At 45.4% G+C, this 13,579-nt stretch overlaps 1 pseudogene; it reads right to left on the bottom strand.

Annotated features, from left to right (window-relative positions):
• Positions 1-7,264: 7,264 nt before the first annotated feature.
• Positions 7,265-7,382, bottom strand: LOC126164119 (5S ribosomal RNA; annotated as a pseudogene).
• Positions 7,383-13,579: the final 6,197 nt, after the last annotated feature.

The raw sequence follows: 13,579 nt of genomic DNA, 5'->3' as shown, positions 1-13,579 counted from the left end.
GCCGTCAGTGTCAGCCAGTTTGCCGTGGCATACGGAGCTCCATCGCAGTCTTTAACACTGGTAGCATGCCGCGACAGCGTGGACGTGAACCGTATGTGCAGTTGACGGACTTTGAGCGAGGGCGTATAGTGGGCATGCGGGAGGCCGGGTGGACGTACCGCCGAATTGCTCAACACGTGGGGCGTGAGGTCTCCACAGTACATCGATGTTGTCGCCAGTGGTCGGCGGAAGGTGCACGTGCCCGTCGACCTGGGACCGGACCGCAGCGACGCACGGATGCACGCCAAGACCGTAGAATCCTACGCAGTGCCGTAGGGGACCGCACCGCCACTTCCCAGCAAATTAGGGACACTGTTGCTCCTGGGGTATCGGCGAGGACCATTCGCAACCGTCTCCATGAAGCTGGGCTACGGTCCCGCACACCGTTAGGCCGTCTTCCGCTCACGCCCCAACATCGTGCAGCCCGCCTCCAGTGGTGTCGCGACAGGCGTGAATGGAGGGACGAATGGAGACGTGTCGTCTTCAGCGATGAGAGTCGCTTCTGCCTTGGTGCCAATGATGGTCGTATGCGTGTTTGGCGCCGTGCAGGTGAGCGCCACAATCAGGACTGCATACGACCGAGGCACACAGGGCCAACACCCGGCATCATGGTGTGGGGAGCGATCTCCTACACTGGTCGTACACCACTGGTGATCGTCGAGGGGACACTGAATAGTGCACGGTACATCCAAACCGTCATTAAACCCACCGTTCTACCACTCCTAGACCGGCAAGGGAACTTGCTGTTCCAACAGGACAATGCACGTCCGCATGTATCCCGTGCCACCCAACGTGCTCTAGAAGGTGTAAGTCAACTACCCTGGCCAGCAAGATCTCCGGATCTGTCCCCCATTGAGCATGTTTGGGACTGGATGAAGCGTCGTCTCACGCGGTCTGCACGTCCAGCACGAACGCTGGTCCAACTGAGGCGCCAGGTGGAAATGGCATGGCAAGCCGTTCCACAAGACTACATCCAGCATCTCTACGATCGTCTCCATGGGAGAATAGCAGCCTGCATTGCTGCGAAAGGTGGATATACACTGTACTAGTGCCGACATTGTGCATGCTCTGTTGCCTGTGTCTATGTACCTGTGGTTCTGTCAGTGTGATCATGTGATGTATCTGACCCCAGGAATGTGTCAATAAAGTTTCCCCTTCCTGGGACAATGAATTCACGGTGTTCTTATTTCAATTTCCAGGAGTGTATGTAGAAAATCGCCCACGCACCCTTTAAGTAGAAATTAAAATATTACTACATCAAAGCAAACGCCAACCACCAGCACTGTTTATAACCAATAGGTACATTTCCCCAAAATGTAAACTAAATAGTAAAAACATGTACATTTTCCAGGCCACTGAAGATGCCTTACAGAGCATAAAGGCGAAAAGGGTATGGCACAAAAATTGTGTTTCATTCAGGTGCAGTCAGACGGTAGTAAAAGTTATCAGTATATCGTAATATTACTCTCTCTGGTTTATAAGAGACGAAGTTAAGACCTTGTTCTCATTACCAAGTTTTGTGAGGATTTACGTAATTTTTCAATACGACGTCTGCGTGAGTTGTGCTGGAACTTTTTCCCTGTAGTCGTCTTTTAATATTCTCATTACAGCTGATAAAAGGGGACTCCAGCGACTCGGAAAATAAGTTGCCAATAGAAAAGTACTTTGTCGACCTTCTTGCAGGGACTGTGCTTCCTTCTAGACGAAGAATTGTGTCGCAAAATGTTTGTATTACTTTATCATATGACGTAAACAAAAACTATGTTTGATGCAACTGTGTGAATTTCTGCGTGGGCAAGTTGAGGCTGTGAAAGACACTATGGATTGTTCAGATGTTGCAAAAAGACTGATAGCGCTTCATCAGCGGCCTAGCCATTTATTTATTTATTTATTTACTTGTTGTTCCGTGGGACCAAATTAAGGAGAAGTCTCCATGGTCATGGAACGAGTCCATACATGGAATTATAACACGATAGTAGAAACAGATAAAATGAAATATAAAAAAAAAACATATTCAGGCGATAAGTCTTAATTTTAAATAAAGAAAATCAACAATGTAACAATGGAATTTGCTTAATTTTTTAGCTCTTCCAGGAGCTCCTCGACAGAAAGAAGGAGTGAGCCATGAGGAAACTCTTCAGTTTAGACTTAAAAGAGTTTGGGCTATTGCTAAGATTTTTGAGTTCTTGTGGTAGCTTATTGAAAATGGATGCAGCAGAATACTGCACTCCTTTCTGCACAAGAGTCAAGGAAGTGCATTCCACATGCAAATTTGATTTCTGCCTAGTATTAACTGAGTGAAAGCTGCTAACTCTTGGGAATAGGCTAATATTGCTAACAGCAAACGACATTAAAGAAAATATATACTGTGAGGGCAATTTCAGAATTCCCAGACTATTGAATAGGGGTCGACAAGAGGTTCTCGAACTTACACCACATATAGCTCGAACAGCCCGTTTTTGAGCCAAAAATACCCTTTTTGAATCAGATGAATTACCCCAAAAAATAATACCATACGACATAAGTGCATGAAAATATGCGAAGTAGACTACTTTTCGTGTTGAACTGTCACTTATTTCAAATACTGTTCTAATGGTAAACAAAGCAGCATTTAGTTTCTGAACAAGATCCTGAACGTGGGCTTTCCACAACAGCATACTATCTATCCGAACGCCTAGGAACTTGAACTGTTCCGTCTCGTTTATAATATGCCCATTCTGTCTGATCAAAATATCGGTTCTTGTTGAATTGTGAGTTAGAAACTGTAAAAACTGAGTCTTACTGTGATTTAACATCAAATTATTTTCCACAAGCCACGAACTTATTTCATGAACTACATTATTTGATAATGTTTCAACATTACACACAAGATCATTCACTACCAAGCTGGTGTCATCAGCAAACAGAAATATTTTTGAATCACCTGTAATACTAGAAGGCATATCATTTATATAAATAAGAAACAGCAGTGGCCCCAGCACTGACCCTTGGGGAATGCCCCACTTAACAGTGCCCCATTGGGACTGAACGTCACTACCACTCTCAATATTGCGGAGAATTACCTTCTGTTTTCTGTTCTTAAGGTAAGAGGCGAACCAGTTGTAAACTACTCCCCTTACTCCATAATGGTCCTACTTCTGCAGTAATATTTTGTGGTCAACACAGTCAAAAGCCTTCGTTAAATCAAATAAAACAACTAGTGTTTGCAACCTTTTATTTAATCCGTCCAAAACCTTACAGAGAAAAGAGAATCTAGCATTTTCAGTTGTTAAACCGTTTCTAAAACCAAACTATACATTTGACAGCAAATTATGCGAATTTAAATGCTCCAGTAACCTTGTATATACAACCTTCTCGATAACTTTAGCAAACACCGATGGCATAGAAATAGGTCTAAAATTGTCAACATTATCCCTGTCTCCCTTCTTATAAAGTGGCTTCACTACCGAGTACTTTAATCGGTCAGGAAACCGACCACTCCTAAAGGAAAAGTTACAGATATGGCTAAGCACTGGGCTAACATACGTAGAACAATACTTCAGTATTCTGTTAGATACCCCGTCATATCCATGAGAGTTCTTGGTCTTTAGTGATTTAATTATTAAGTCAATCTCCCTCTTGTCAGTATCATGGAGGAGCATTTCAGGAAGCAGTCTCGGAACTCTTTTTTCTGAGAGCGCTATGTGATTCCCTGTTGGGACTATGTTTCTATTTATTTCACCTGCTATATTCAGAAAGTGATTATTAAATATTGTACATATACGCGACTTATCAGTAACACGGACATTCCCACTACGCACTGATTCTATATCCTCGACCTGTCTCTGCAGACCACCACTTCCTTTACGACTGACCATATGGTTTTAATTTTATCCTGAGACTTAGCTATTCTATCTGCATACCACATACTTTTTGCCTTCCTGATAACATTTTTAAGCACCTTACAATACTGTTTGTAATGGGCAGCTGCATTTAGATTTTGCCTGTTTCTAACGTTTTGATATAATTGCCACTTTGTTCTAAAAGATATTCTTATCCCTCTAGCCAGCCACCCAGGCTGCCTGTTTGTGCTAGTACCCTGTTTTAAACGTTCTAACGGAAAGCAGCTTTCAAAGAGCACCAGAAAAATCTTGAGAAAAGCATTATATTTATGATCTACTGTATCAGCTCTATAAAAATCTTGCCACTCTTGTTCCTTGATGAGGTTTAAAAAGGTCTCTACAGCAACTGGATCAGCTATCCTAAACAGCTGATGACTATATTTAACACGTGATGCAGCACAAAAATCTTTTAGAGTTAAAATTTGTGCATCATGATCTGAAAGGCCATTCACCTTTTTGCTAACAGAATGCCCTTCTAGTAATGAGGAATGAACAAAAATGTTGTCTATGGTTGTTATACTGTTGCATTGCACTCTCGTTGGAAAGAATACGGTTTGCATAAGATTATATGAATTAAAGAGGTCTACCAGCATCCTCTTCCTTGCACAATCACTTATACAATTAATATTGAAGTCACCACATATAACTAACTTTTTGTATTTCCTACAAAGTGAACCAAGAACCTCCTCTAGCTTTAGCAAAAATGTTGTGAAATCGGAGTCTGGGGATCTATAAATAACAACAGTTACAAGTTTAGCTGCGTTAAATTTAACCACACCTGCACAACATTCAAACACCTTTTCAGTGCAGTACTTTGAAACATCAACTGACTCAAATGCGATGCCGTTTTTCACATACATGGCTACTCCCCCCACACCGCAAAGAGCTCCTCGAAAAGCTGCCAGCCAACCTGTATCCTGGTAAAGGAAGTCTCTGAATTATCTCCTTATTTAAGAAGTGTTCAGATATACCAATAATTTCAGAGTCAACATCTATAAGCAGTTCACTAACTTTATCTCTAATACCTTGTATATTTTGATGAAATATACTAATTCCCTCACTACTCGGATACCTAAGCTTTGTCCAAAGTGGTTCCTTTGTTAGAGAGACTTCCCTTAAGCAGGAATACCTATCAGCTGACTTCAATCTAAAAAAGGTGCAGCTCTAACACCCACTACTGCAGGAATTTTCCCATGAGTGATCCCACCAACCCCACCTATGCTGTCACCTATAAGCTTTGCCAACCTCCCCTTACCATACCTGTTGAGGTGCAGGCCATGTCTAGTGAAACTCGTCCTGTGATAGACTCCACCGACACCACTGAAATGTGACCCATGCTTTCTGTCATCAGCGCACCCCCAAGTCTCATGTTATTACGCCTGACGGCTGTATTAAGACGAGGCCGATCGTGACGCTGAAACAGTTCCACGAAATGCACATTCGTGTTGCCAGTCTGAGTGGCTATCTTTTCCAGGTCACCATCTATGTTATACTCCCCATCCCTATCAATACTATTACCAGCCCCACCCACAATCACTACCTGATCCTCTTTAGTAAAATCCCTACATAACCCCCCTATGTTAACAGTCACCTGAACCAATCCTGCATTAGGCTTCACAATGCTGGTGACCTGGTACTCACTCCCCAGCACTTCCTGCAACTGCTGGCCTACACCTCTGCCATGAGAACTACCTAACAGCAGAACCCTCTTCTTCCTCTTCGACTTTGCAACTGTTCTAGCCACTGTAACTACTGAGGTCTGCTGCATACTTCCTACATCTACAGCTACTAGAGATTCCTTTCCACTAGACTCTGACAGTTGGCCATATCTATTGCAAACGCCAATAGTAAAACTATCTGAAAATCTTCTTCTCCTAGCAGATCTCTTGCCAACAGCCAGCTCCCATTCCCCAACCCCCTTCTCCCTCCTCATCCTATCTAGCTCCTCCTGTGCGTTTTTCAACTGCACCTGAAGGGCACAGATCTTACGCTCCTGCTCCTCTGTCAACTTACTCTTGCTAAATAACCTGCAGTTCCAGGAGAGGATCTCACCAGAATGCCCACTGGCTTCCCCACTGCATTCCCCCCAGTGAAAAATACTTCGAACACGTCTCACACCGCAATCCACTACTCACGAACCTACGGCAAAGCCCACACTTCTCACTCATGGTAAAATTTTACGCTTATTGAAACAAGAAAACTACTTATCTAAGTTCCGCTACTACAATAAGAAGATGTTAAAAACCTGACTACAATAATCACTGACTTACCATACAAGGGAAGTAACTAATATTATTAACAGTATTAATCAACAACAAATGAGAATATAACAAAAGCCTAATACAGAAAGAGAATCAAACGTCTAATGACACAGTAACGAAACTGAAAACTGTTCCCAAAAGGTTCTTCTGAAATTATTTCACCAGAAAACACCAAGAACACCGGTTGAAGACTACTAAAGTTCCTAAATAAAACCACTATACACACACAATTAATTAGAACTTAGCTTTCGATGCGCCGCTACAGCTGTAACTGGTCAGCGCGGAATGTAAACACAGGTAAGAGGTTAAGTTGCTCGATACGAAACACTCACAAATATCAGGTCACAACACAAGAAAGGCAGAGGTGAATGAAGAAACCACTAATAAGTCACGTATATAGTAAATAATATCACAAAAACCGTTAAAATATGTATCCGAAACCTAAAAATATATAAAAACTTAGAGAGCGATGTCACACGCAGTCACTCGCTTATGACGTCCATTTATCTGTCATGCCACTCGTCTGTTAAACCAACTGACTTTCGGATAAGAAGAGAGTTTTCCATTATTTGGGGCGTAATTAAATTCTGTTTACTTGTTTACGTTTACTTCCATCTGTCTGAGTAACACCGTCTAGGACATAATATGCAGGATGTCAAAAAAAAAAAAAAAAAACACGACAAACTTAAGTGCCAGGTTCCTTATACAGAATAAGCATAAAATGTCGAGTAAACACGGGTTCTATAATACATACCTTAAGAGGTATGGCACTTGTTCATCTTCGATACTGTGAAACAGATCTCTTCTACTGTAAGGTTTTTGCTTTCCGTATTTTGGGAGGAGGAAATATTGACTAAAAAAAACTAAAAACTAAACTCCTCCCGCACAGGCCATGAAGGACCAACGGTACCAACTGGCCGCCGCGTCATCCTCAGCCCACAGGCGTCGCTGGATGCGGATATGGAGGGGCATGTGGTCAGCACACCGCTCTCCCGGTCATGTGTCAGTTTACGAGACCGGAGCCGCTACTTCTCAATCAAGTAGCTCCTCAGTTTGCCTCACAAGGACTTAGTACATCCCGCTTGCCAACAGCGCTGGGCAGACCGGATGGTCACCCATCCAAGTGCTAGCCCAGTCCGACAGCGCTTAACTTCGGTGATCTGACGGGAACCGGTGGTACCACTGCGGCAAGGCCGTTGGCAATATTGACTAAAACAAGGAAAAAATGTCAAGTAAACGTCGGATCTAAAATGCATAGTTTAAGAGCTATGAGCACTCGTTCATCTTCGATAGCGTGGAACACATCTCTTCTGCTGAACAAGTGTCCATAGCTCTTGCGGTATGCGTTCTAGAGCCCATGTTTACTATGGATTTTTTTCTTGTTTTGGTCCATTCTACCTCCTCCCAAGACACGAAAAGTAAAGAGCTTGCAACAGAAGAGATGTGTTTTATAGTATCGGAGATGAACAAGAGCTAGTCTCTGTTAAACTTTTTCTTGTTTTAGTGTAAGAAACCTGTGCCTAAAGTTTATCGGTGTTTTTTTGGGACATCAGTTTCCGCCAATAGAGCCCATATTCAAATATGATTACCTGTTTACGTCTGTTCATCGACTTGGATGAAGCTACATCGCAGTACTTCCCACCTCGATTGAAATTATATTACGAGATGAGAAGGTCAGCACAGGAGAGCAAGTCGTGTGGGCCACATCGAAACGCCAAGGAGTCAGACGACTCAAAAACAGTTTGCAGCTGTCTGTCACGTCAGATAAAATGCTACAGCACAGTTCTTGTCGCACTTTATACGACGCGCAAATGTGGGGAAGTGTACACTTTCACTGGAAAGCAACCACATCTCGCGGGCGCGTACACCGCTGCTTCGACGCCTGTTTTGCTCCGGCGTTGCGTGTAGGTACGCGGCGCAGTGATCGCTGTAGGAAAAACACGTACCGCTGGATGTTTGGCCGACCTCGCCGTCGCAGAGGCGGCGAAATCTTTGCGGTCGGCACCAAGAACGGCTAGCCGCTGGTCCACATCTTACGCCAGGTATGACGGATGCTGATGCTGCGCGTCGGTGGCAGCCTTAGGGAGCCAGTGGTGGGCCGTATTCCTCTGACGGTACTTCGAAAGTTTGTCACATTCGATCTTAACCGTGAATTACTTATACACTACTGGCCATTAAAATTGATACACCAAGAAGAAATGCAGATGATAAACGGGTATTCATTGGACAAATATATCATACTAGAACTGATATGTGATTACATTTTCTCGCAGTTTGGGGGCATAGATCCTGAGAAATCAGTACCCAGAACAACCATCTCTGGTCGTAATAACGCCCTTGATACGCCCTGGGCATTGAGCCAAACAGAGCTTGGATGGCGTGTAAAGGCACAGTTGCCCATGCAGCACGATACCACATTCCATCAAGAGTAGTGACTGGCGTATTGTGACGAGCCATTTGCTCGGCCACCGTTGACCAGACGTTTTCAATTGGTGAGAGAGCTGGAGAATGTCCTGGCCAGGGCAGCACTCGAACATTTTCTGTATCCAGAAAGGCGCGTACAGGACCTGCAATATGCGGTCGTGCATTTTCCTGCTGAAATGGAGGGTTTCGCAGGGATCGAGTGAAGGGCAGAGCAACGGGTCGTAACACATCTGAAATGCAACGTCCACTGTACATAGTGCCGTCAATGCGAACAAGAGGTGACCGAGACGTGTAACCAATGGCACCCCGTACCATCACGCCGGGAGAAACGTCAGTATGGCGATGACGAATACACGCTTCCAATGTGCGTTCACCGCGATGTCGCCAAACACGGATGCGACCATCATGGTGCAGTAAACAGAACCTGGATTTATCCGAAAAAAAAAAGTTTTGTCATTCGTACACCCAGGTTCGTCGTTGAGTACACCATCGCAGGCGCTCCTGTCTGTTCAAATGGTTCAAATGGCTCTGAGCACTATGGGATTTAACAGATGTGGTCATAAGTCCCCTAGAACTTAGAACTACTTAAACCTAACTAACCTAAGGATATCACACACATCCATGCCCGAGACAGTATTCGAACCTGCGACCGTAGCAGTGGCACGGTTCCGGACTGCGCGCCTAGAACCGCGAGACCACCGCGGCCGGCCGCTCCTGTCTGTGATGCAGCGTCAAGGGTAACCGCAGCCGTGGTCTCCGAGCTGATAGTCCATGCTGCTGCAAACGTTTTCGAACTGTTCGTACGGATGGTTGTTGTCTTGCAAACGACCCCATCTGTTGACTCGGGGATCGAGACGTGGCTGCACGATCCGTTACAGCCATGCGGTTAAGATGCCTGTCATCTCGACTGCTAGTGATATGAGGCCGTTGGGATCCAGCACGGCGTTCCGTATTAGCCTCCTGAACCCACCGATTCCATATTCTACTAACAGTCATTGGATCTCGGCCAACGCGTGCAGCAATGTCGCGATACGATAAACCGCAATGGCGATAGGCTACAATCCGACCTTTATCAAAGTCGGAAACGTGATGGTACGCATTTCTCCTCCTTACACGAGGCATCACAACAACGTTTCACCAGGCAACGCCGGTCGACTGCTGTTTGTGTATGAGAAATCGGTTGGAAACTTTCCTCATGTCAGCACGTTGTAGGTGTCGCCACCGGCGCCAACTTTGTGTGAATGCTCTGAAAACCTAATCGTTTGCAAATCACAGCATCTACTTCCTGTCGGTTAAATTTCGCGTCTATAGCAAGTCATCTTCGTGGTGTAGCAATTTTAATGGCCGGTAGTGTACTATTCCTCTGAATTGCCATGGAGGTTGTAGCATAACAGTAGCAACAGTGGTTGGTATCATATTAGCCTATATGAGAGTAGTTAGCTAGGGACATGTTCAATAGATCATTTGAACGAAACTTTTATCGAAATAATGTGGAACGTGTCGGTTTACAGGATAGGTATAATTGGTTAGTGTTGACATTAATGAACACATTATCATTTTATTCCTACTCATGCAAACTGGCTAGCAGTTTTAGAAAAAATTCGTCAATGGAATAGAAGAAGTTGTGCAGGAGAACTGATTTTAAATTAAAAACTCTTATGTCAGTCAGTACGTCCACTTAGTTTGTGTCGCACGCCGCATGTTGTCTAGCGTTTGGGCTCTGACCGCGATGACGAGTGTCCTCTGCGTGACGCCCCGCTATCTCTGAAGAATGGACTAAAGAAACGTTTCAAAGGTGGTCTCGTATGCTGTAGGGAAAAATCAGTTTCGCATTTTGCCTGCGCCTGTGGCGGTACCGTTTGCGATGAGCAAGCAGCCACCTGATGAGATCCGCGGTGTTCCGGAGCGCGGCGGTGTGGTGTGCGGGTGCGACGCGTCGGCCAGAAGGGCTGGTGCGGCGGCGGCGGCGGCGGCGGCCGCGGGGTGCCGTGCTCTTGCGACCGGCGCTCTGATTTCCAGCGCAATTTCCTCCGCTAAATTGGTTGAGCGGTCATCAGAGCAGAGCGGCGGCCGGTGTGCGCGGGTATCGGCCCGGGGACCCCCAGGGCGCGCGCGGCTCGTTTTACCCGCTGGGAGCAGTGATTGGGCTGTCCGTTTATGTCAGGGCCGCCTCCCCGGGAGCGCCGCCATTAGCGCGGGGGCGGCCGGGGCCGCGCTGCAAGCCGCCCCCGCCGCCGCCGCCGCCGCCGCCGCCGCGGAAAGCAGGCATCGTGCGCGCTCATTTGCCGAGTCGTCATCGGCTACGCTGCTGCTCTGACAGGTATGACACACGAAGAGAAATGGAATGGGACGTCAACAACGATTCTCCGCGAGTAATTCATCTGGCCAGAGCACCGAGCGACAACGTCGCGTATTGGCTGTCTCATACGGCTTGCCTGAAGTCGATGCTGCCGAAGCGGTTTTTTTTGTTTTTTTGAGGGGTAGAGGAGGGGGGCAGGCGGGAGAGAGTCATTGATCTTCTGAATGGTTTGATAAGTCGTCACGCATTCCTCTCTTCATGTCAGAATAGCACTTGCCCCCACCGTTCTCTATTATTGGTTCAAATGGTTCAAAAGGCTCTGAGCACTATGGGACTTAATATCTGTGGTCATCAGTCCCCTAGAACTTAGAACTACTTAAACCTAACTAACCTAAGGACATCACACACATCCATGCCCGAGGCAGGATTAGAACCTGCAACCGTAGCAGTCACGCTGTTCCGGACTGAGCGCCTACAACCGCGAGACCACCGCGGCCGGCTTCTCAATTATTTTTTGAGCGTATTCCAGTCTCTGTGTTCCTCCAAAGGTTTTACCCTCTACAACTCCCTCAAGTAAGCAAGTACTATGGAGGTTATTTGTCGATGACTTTAAACAAGTTACATACCGGGTGATCAGAAAGTCAGTATACATTTGAAAACTTCATAAACCACGGAATAATGTATATGGAGAGGTAAAAATTGACACACATGCTTGGAATGACATGGGGTTTTATTAGAACAACAACAACAAAACACCTCATATTGCTAGACGCGTGAAAGATCTCTTGCGCGCCTCAATTGGTGATGATCGTGTGCTCAGCCGACACTTTCGTCATGCTTGGCGTCCCAGGTCCCCAGACCTCAGTCCGTGCGATTATTGGCTTTGGGCTTACCTGAAGTCGCAAGTGTATCGTGATTGACGGACATCTCTAGGGATGCTGAAAGACAACATCCGACGCCAATGCCTCACCATAGCTCCGGACATGCTTTACAGTGCTGTTCACAACATTATTCCTCGACTACAGCTATTGTTGAGGAATGATGGTGGACAAATTGAGCATTTCCTGTAAAGAACATCACCTTTGCTTTATCTTACTTTGTTATGCTAATTATTGCTATTCTGATCAGATGAAGCACCATCTGTCGGACATTTTTTGAACGTTTGTATTTTTTTGGTTCAAATAAAATTCCATGTCATTCCAAGCATGTGTGTCAATTTGTACCTCTCTATCTACATTATTCCGTGATTTATTCAGTTTTCAAATTTATACTGACTTTTTGATCACCCGGTATATGTCGTGTGACGGGTAGACCGTTCGCCGGGTGCAAGTGTTTCGATTTGACGCCACTTCGGCGACTTGCGCGTCGATGGGGATGAAATGATGATCATTAGGACAACAGAACACCCAGTCCCTGAGCGGAGAAAATCTCCGAACCAGCCGGGAATCGAACTCGAGCCCTTAGGATTGACATTCTGTCGCGCTGACCACTCAGCTACCGGGGGGCGGACAAACAAGTTGTGGAGAGTCGTTAATCTTTTGAATAGTTTGATTCGGTCCGCGACGAATTCCTCTCCTGTGCGAACGTCTTCATCTCAGAGTAGTACTCGCGTCTTCCTTCTTAATTATTTTTTGGGTGTATTCCAATCTCTTTCTTCCCCTACAGCCTTTACGCTGCACACCTACTTCACGTAATGAAGTATTACGGAGGCTATTCAAACATGTTCTACCGTCCTGTCTCTTCTTCTTGTCAATATTTCTCCATAGGTTCATCTCCTCGTCGAGACGGTGGGGAACCTGCTCATTTCGTATCCAAGTTGAATAGTTTTAAAAAATGCAATTGGAAATGTGTTTAGCATTACTCTTCTGACTACAGGTCGTGACCCATATCCCAAACATCTACACTGTGTGGGATTTGTAACACAGCAGTCTATGGTTGTGGAGAAGAAGGTTCCCCCGTTCATGTCCTTTTCAATTGCTCCCGCTTCCAGGTAGAGGCACCATGCAAAGACTTAAACTGGGACTTGGGAAGAACTGTAAAAGACAAAAATTTATGTACTGCTTTTAATTTAGTTCTACGTTGCCTATCAAAAAAGATGCTCCTAAACTTACAGTCTTTAAAGTCAAGTGGAAAGTACGAATATCAAACTCTCATCAGAAGATAAAGAAGTGTTACCTTCCAAGTCACGAAAACTGACAACAGCCGGGAGAGCGGCATTCTGACTTCATGCCGCTCCATATTCGCATCAAATGACGCCTATTGGCAGAAGATGACAAGGATTCGGTCTTTACCGTTGGGAATGTTCGCCCTTCTCTGCCTATTCGGACGGAGTTTGCTTGTTTATAGGAAGTGTTACCTCCACAGTAGAGAATTTCCTTCATAGTAGACAAATGTAAGCAGGATTAATATGTAATTAAGGTAAACTAAAAAAGAAATGCAATGGTCACCCTGATGGGTATGACAGAAATGGCGACACGTGGTCTTACGCTATGTTGTTGAAAGGTAACTAAAGGTGTTCGTATTGTGTACCCCAAAGCACCTCATTCCACCACACCAAAGACAAGGCCAGGATGGCGCTAACGAGTACAATTTGCCTACGTTCGTTCTCCTTGCAGCCTGCGCATACCGATACGTCCATCGTGATGGTGTACACAGAACTGGGACCCGTCTGAAAG

The sequence above is a fragment of the Schistocerca cancellata genome, chromosome 2 (assembly GCF_023864275.1).
Source record: "Schistocerca cancellata isolate TAMUIC-IGC-003103 chromosome 2, iqSchCanc2.1, whole genome shotgun sequence".
In the NCBI taxonomy this organism is placed as follows: domain Eukaryota; kingdom Metazoa; phylum Arthropoda; class Insecta; order Orthoptera; family Acrididae; genus Schistocerca; species Schistocerca cancellata.
This window is presented reverse-complemented; position numbering and strand designations above follow the sequence as displayed.